Source organism: Vicia villosa, linkage group LG6, assembly GCF_029867415.1.
Source record: "Vicia villosa cultivar HV-30 ecotype Madison, WI linkage group LG6, Vvil1.0, whole genome shotgun sequence".
Classification (NCBI taxonomy): Eukaryota; Viridiplantae; Streptophyta; class Magnoliopsida; order Fabales; family Fabaceae; genus Vicia; species Vicia villosa.
The window spans coordinates 91,160,409-91,167,455 of record NC_081185.1 but is presented as its reverse complement, the minus strand read 5'-3'; positions in this window follow the sequence as shown (position 1 = coordinate 91,167,455).

The following is a 7,047-nucleotide window of genomic DNA, read 5'->3' as shown; positions in this document are numbered from 1 at the left end:
GAGTGAATTCAAATGGTGGTGAATCGAGAGTGATGTCGAGGTGAAGCAGGTTCAGAGCATGAAAGGTGAAGATGAAGATTGAATTGAAGAAGGTGAAGGAGAGTGAAGGGGAGTCAAGATGGATGAAAAGGGGATAGTTTATGGTGAGTGTGAATCTGGAAAATGGTGGGTGAGGGAAGAATGGCTGAGAGATGAAGATGAAGAAAAACTGGAGACCTGAGAAATGGTGGCCAGGTCCTGTTATATAGAGATGAGAAGGTTAGTTCTCTACTGGTTTTTTCTGTTATGCAATTGGTTAATCAGTTAGTTACAGGTTGTTAGAGATTGTTATAGGTTGTTAGGGTAGTTAGTGGTTGTTATGCGGATATGATCTGTTATGGTTTTGTATGGGTTTATATGTATGTAGGCTGCTGTTCTGAATGCTGAATGGAATTATGGAGGGAATTCGTTTAGGTTTGAATATGTGATGTGGGACTTGTTTGTTTGGTTTTTGTTATGAATGAAAGTGTGGGGCTGCTGTTTGTATGTTAATGGATGTCATTTTTCGTATGCAGACTGGTACAGGAGGAGTCAACATGGAGAAAAGGCATATTGGTGTCTTGAAGGCCAATGGAGGCGTTATTTACAGATTGGAGAAATGGGCCCAAGTGCTTGAAAGGAATTCTGTTTGCAACCGCTTTGTGTAGTCTTTTTTGTAACTGTTAGTAAATTGTAATGTCTTTGTACAAAAGATAGGCATGATTTGTAATGAGTTTTGAAAATTGTGGAAAGTGATGTGATGAACTCTTGAAGTAAAGATGAATTCTTGAATGATGTGGTTTTAAATCATAAAGTATGTATATTTGAAGTATTTGAATGGTGGAGTTTGAATATAGAATGGTGACTATCATTTGAATTTTGAATCAGTAATTTTGACATAGTTCCATAATAATTAGATCCAAATTGAGCACTCCTGATTAAATTCATAATAATTAGTACTTGAAGCAACCTTGATATGCGTAAGACCTTAACTCGATGTGCCACAGGATAAACAAACAACATCACCGCCTTATTGCGCAAACCATGAGTTATTTCTTGTATCTCAATCCGCATTAGGAACCCCTTGAATTGGTGAACGATACAGTTAGAGAATATCACAATAGATCTTGTTCAAATAATGACCACAAGTACGTGAACATTTACAAAGAGCCACAAATGAATCCCTACATCCATGATCCTTGATTTCATTTTCAAACTGTTGATGAATGCATGATTTTATTGATGACCTAATGAGATGTATGCAAATGATTTGTGAAGCGTGAGCCGGTTAGAAATAAGTTAAGATGGGCAAATTTTTGGGTGCAACAGCTGCCCCTATTTAATCGTCTTAAACCTGAAGGCGAGATTGGCGTTAGTCTTTCAAGCATTCAAGGTGGGAGAAGATTAAATATCAAGTGAACCTGAAAATTTGCTTGATGTGATATGATCCACTGGAGAAAAGAATGGTGTCAACTCCACTGAGGAAAAGTGTATTAATTCTGGATCGAACAAATTAACTCTGGGTTAGAAAAGAAATAAACATCAACTCTGGGTTGAAAAAGAAAAGTGGGTTAACTCTGGGTCGAAGAATAAAGGGGAAATCAACTCTGGGTTGAACAAGAGGTAAACATCAATTCTGGATTGAGAACGGAAAGTGAAATCAGTATTAGTGGGACAAGATATGGGTATCAACTCTGGGTTGAGATACAAGGAAAGAAAATCAACTCTGGGTTGAGAACAAGAGATAGACATTAACTCTGGGTTGAGAGAAAGTAATTCAACTCTAGGTTAGAAGTGAAATAAACGTCAACTCTGGGTTGAAAAAAACGTGGGTCAACTCTGGGTTGAAGGATAAAGGGAAATCAACTCTAAGTTGAAGACAATGGGTAGACATCAACTCTGGGTTGAGAGAAGGTAATTCAACTCTGGGTTGAAAGAGGAAAGATGATCAATTAGGAATAACCATCAACTCTGGGTTGAATGGGGGAGAAAGAAGATAATCGTCAACTCTGGGTTGAGAGGGAAAGAGATAAAAGATAACCATCAACTCTGGGTTGAGTGGGAAAAGACAAGGAATCAACTCTGGGTTGAATAAAAGGTAAGCGTCAACTCTGGGTTGAGTGGGAAAGAAAGACAAGGATCAACTCTGGGTTGAATAAAAGATAACCGTCAACTCTGGGTTGAGTGGGAAAAGACAAAAGATAACCGTCAACTCTGGGTTGAGTGGAAAAAAGGATAAAGGATAACCGTCAACTCTGGGTTGAATGGGAAAAAGAAGAGAAGTCAATTCTGGATTGACCAAAGGATAACCGTCAACTCTGGGTTGAGTGGGAAAAGGATAAGTCAATTCTGGATTGAATAAGACATAACCGTCAACTCTGGGTTGAGTGGGAAAGAAAGAAGATAACCGTCAACTCTGGGTTGAGCGGGAAAAGAAAAGAGATAACCGTCAACTCTGGGTTGAGTGAGAGAAGAAAAGATAACTGTCAACTCTGGGTTGAGTGAGAAAAGAGAAAAGATAATTGTCAACTCTGGGTTGAGTGAGAAAAGAGAAACAAGGATGACCTTCAACTCTGGGTTGAAAAAGAAATAATCAATTCTGGATTGAACAAAGGATAACCGTCAACTCTGGGTTGAGTGGGAAAAGGGAAAAGATGACCGTCAACTCTGGGTTGAGTGGGAAAAGGGAAAAGATGACCGTCAACTCTGGGTTGAGTGGGAAAAGGAATCAATTCTGGATTGAGTAAAAGGTAACCGTCAACTCTGGGTGAGTGGGAAAAGAAACAAGATGACCGTCAACTCTAGGTTGAGTGGGAAAAAGGATGAAGGATAACCGTCAACTCTGGGTTGGATAAAAGATAAACATCGATTCTGGATCGAGAAGGGAAAGAAGGACATCAACTCTGGGTCGAAGATAAGATGAGGATATCAACTCTGGGTTGAGAAAAGGAAAGAAGAACAATTAGGGATGATCGTCAACTCTGGGTTGAGAAGAAAATAAAGAAAGAAAACCGTCAACTCTGGGTTGAATAAAAGGTGACCGTCAACTCTGGGTGAGTGGGAAAAGAATCAATTCTGGATTGAATAAAAGTCAAACATCAACTCTGGGTTGAATGGAAAAAGATAGGAACCAACTCTGGGTTGAACAAAAGATAAGCATCAACTCTGGGTTGAGTAAAAGGTGACCGTCAACTCTGGGTGAGTGGGAAAGATATAATTAACTCGGGGTCAAAAGATGAAAGGAAGGTCAACTCTAGGTTGAACACAAAGACACCAACTCTGGGTTGAGGCAAGATGAACATGATTGACTTGAGGAGATGACACCACAATGGTAACTCTGAGTGCCCCAGTGGAATATCAATTGATTGCTTGTAGAGAACCCATCTGATGAGTAACTTGGCTTATGCTTCACATGTAAATGTTTGATTTATTTGTGCACTTCTAGAGATGCAATGCAATGAATTCTATATGCAGTGTACTGATTGGATGTTCAGGGTTTCTGCTTTATATGGTGTAGATTAGATGGGGTTCTGAACTCTGCTTGATTCAAGATAGGGTGGATGCCCCCGCTTTGTTGATGATTGGATTATTGAGGGAGATATGCCAATGAGAATGCAATGATATGCATGATTCATGTATGATGATGAATGGAATGATTGCTTCCAGGATATAAGGAGTGGATGGAGAATGCCTTTATGGAAAGGTTATAGCTTGAAGTACAGGACTCCTGAGGGTGAGGTGTTTGGCTTGACCCCTCGACACTTGTCTCGATATCTGACACTTGATTGAAGGTGAGGAAATGAACTGTTATTGGCCTGCCCCAGCTTGTATGATCTTTTGAAATAGAACTTTGATAAAGCTCGACTCATGGAGATTGCAATGGTCTGCCCCAGTGTTGATTATGGAACGAATGCCCCAGATTGAAAGGAACTCTTTCACCAAATGAATTTTTTAGATATTTGCTCGGTAGATGACCAACCTTTGCTTTTGTAAGATTACTCGATGGAATTTCAATGTTGAACTTTCCTTGGTATCAAGTACTTACTTTCAAGTTAGAGACAATTCTGTTTTGAAAAGGATAATGAGAATGCAATGCACATGTTAATCTCAAGAGAAAAGTTTTATTTGTCAAAATATTGTACTGATACTAACACGAATGACACAGCAACATTAGGAGTCAGTTTGACATGATTTTACAGTTTGTATGCTTTCGGAACGAACCCTGCTTCAATTAGGACTTTTGAGGGTTGTAACGTGGCCGGGTTCACGGTTTGAGGAACAAAGGATAAAGGCTCAAGTTCTACTTAACCCACCCCTTCTTCGTGATGTTCTCCAGTCCTACGTTCAGCTAGTTCGACACGAGTATTCACTTTTCAGGAAGGATTGTGATGGATGAGGATCCTTTATGGCTTTGGCGGAGGTGGCAGCCACCCTTTGATTCTTTTGTTGATGGTCACAACAACTTGTCCCTTGGAGAATTTTTCTTTTGCTTTGTTTTTTATTTTCCCTAACTTTTGCCTGGACAAAAAGTTTTTTATTTTATTTTGGTGTTCGTTGTCCAGCGGGATATGCCCTAATTTTTGCCTAAGTCATTCGCTTCAAAGCTTTTCTTTTTTTCTTTTGACTTAGCGGGCTATTGTTTCTTTTTTTTTTATCATGATTCATAACTTTCTTTTCATTCTTTTTTTTCGTTCGGGAACAAGTTGTATGACTTTTGTGATTGACTTGATGAAAAGGTTGTGACTGCCTTAATGAATGAGATACATCCATTGTGGATTGTGCTCTTCTTCTTTTGTTGTGAGAGATGGAATATGATTGATCCTCTGATGGAGTACCTGAAAGTTGAGCGCTCGGTCGTACTAACTGAAGACTACCCTGCCCCTGGTTAAGATTGAGGGTTTTGTATTTTTTTGAAAAGAAACTACTACTCCTTAGGCTCAAAGGGGTTGACGAAGGTTTCACTTCCTTATAACTCCAGTGTTTGGGAATTGAAATAATGCCTGTACATCGTCAGCAGGATCTTTGTTCCAAAAGCATATAGTTAGTGATTCAGGTGTTTTTTTGATTTTCATCATTCTCCTTTTTTAGTTGCTTAAGACAAATGAGTTTAATATCAATGAACATAATGACAAAGATGAAATGATTTGAGAAAAACATGTATATTGCATTATTTTTATTTATTCAAACAGAATGGGTTTCTTACAATGAGAAGTACTTGATAACAACAAAAGCAATACAATTGAAAATACTAAAGAAATCTATACAATGGCAAGCTTGGCCTTATTCTAATGCAAATGAAATGTTCTCTGGCAAACATAAAGTCTTCATGGTCCACTGGTGGAAGCTCCATTGTGAGGTGGCATGGGATTATTGATCACATTAGGTGCCACAGGTGCAAACTCAATCTCTTTTGCATCAAGCAGATCCTGAACTTTTTCTTTGAGAACTCTGCATTCTTCAGTGGTGTGACCAGATCCTCCTGAGTGGAATTCACACTTAGCATTAATCTTGTAGTTTGGAGGGAGGGGGTCAGGAGGAGGCCTAGCTTCCGCTAATTGAATCAGTTTGCGGTCAAGCAAGGCAGCGAGAACTTGGCTATAAGTCATTGGTACACGATCATACACCCTTTTTGGCCTATTCTGCCTCTGTTGACCTTGTCTTTGTTGATAACCTTGTTGTTGGAAACCTTGTTGTTGTTGTTGGACATATTGTTGGTAAGGAACCCAAGGTTGTTGACCAACAGGTGCCACATAAGCTTGAGGAGCGGTGGCGTTCACTTGATAGCAAGGAGCTTGATCTTGAGTAGAAACAGCACTAGTCTCGCCTTCTTTCTTCTTGATGAAATTACCCTGAGGCTTCTTGTACCCATATTGATTTGCAGCAGCAGCATTGGTGGGATTCTGGATCTTACCAATTTTCAAGCCATTCTCAATTCTTTCACCAATCCTGACTAGATCGGAGAAACCAGAAGAAACACTACCCACCATTCTTTCATAGTAATGCCCTTGAAGAGTGTTCATGAACATATCAACCAGTTCGGATTCAGAAAGTGGTGGATTAACCTGAGCAGCCATTTCTCTCCACCTTTGGGCATATTCTTTGAATGTCTCATTGGTCCTTTGCACCTGATTCTGTAGTTGCAACCTAGTCGGCGCCATGTCAATGTTTTATTGATATTGCTTGAGAAAGGCATCAGACAAATCCTTCCAAGATCGGATCCTATTACGCTCCAGGTTCATATACCAGTTCAAAGATGCCCCAGACAAGCTATCTTGAAAGCAATGGATGAGCAATGAGTCATTGTGGATGTGAGAAGCCATCTTACGACAGTACATGATGATATGGCTCTTTGGACAACTTAAACCCTTGTACTTCTGAAAGTCAGGAGTCTTGAACTTGGGCGGAATAACCAGATTAGGAACTAGGCACATCTCTTCAGCATCCATTCCATAGGCACTAAAACCTTCAATAGCTCGAATCCTTTCCTCAAGAATTTGATACTTCTCAGCAGATCTCTCAACGGGTTGAGCTCTTTCAGCAGTTGGTATTGGATGCATTTCTGGATTGGCAAATTGAGGACCACAGAAAGCAGGATAAGGAATCTCTGTATGAGGAGGTGGAGTAGGAAATGGGAAAGCAGGCCCAGTCATAGTTGGCACTCCAGAAGTTATGGGCATGGATCCTCCTTGGTTTAAAGCTCCAAGAGTATCAGCAGTCATGAAGCTAAATGGCATTCCAAGAGTAGCATTAGTCCTTGGTTGGAACTCAGGTGGATTAGTAGAAGGTGGAATGACATCAGGTTGACTAGCAACAGCTTGGTTAGCACCAGCAGGAATCTCTTGTGCCACTGGAATCCTTTCATTTCTCAAAGCTTGGAGGGCTTCTAAAATAGCATCAACCTTGCCTTTCATTTGGTCCATCTCCTCTCGAATAGCAGCTTGATCTTGTTCATAATTCTCCATGATTCTTCTTCTGTGAGCTCTTGTCAGATATCGGTGTGGAGGAATCGTCTTGACTGATCTGATGGAG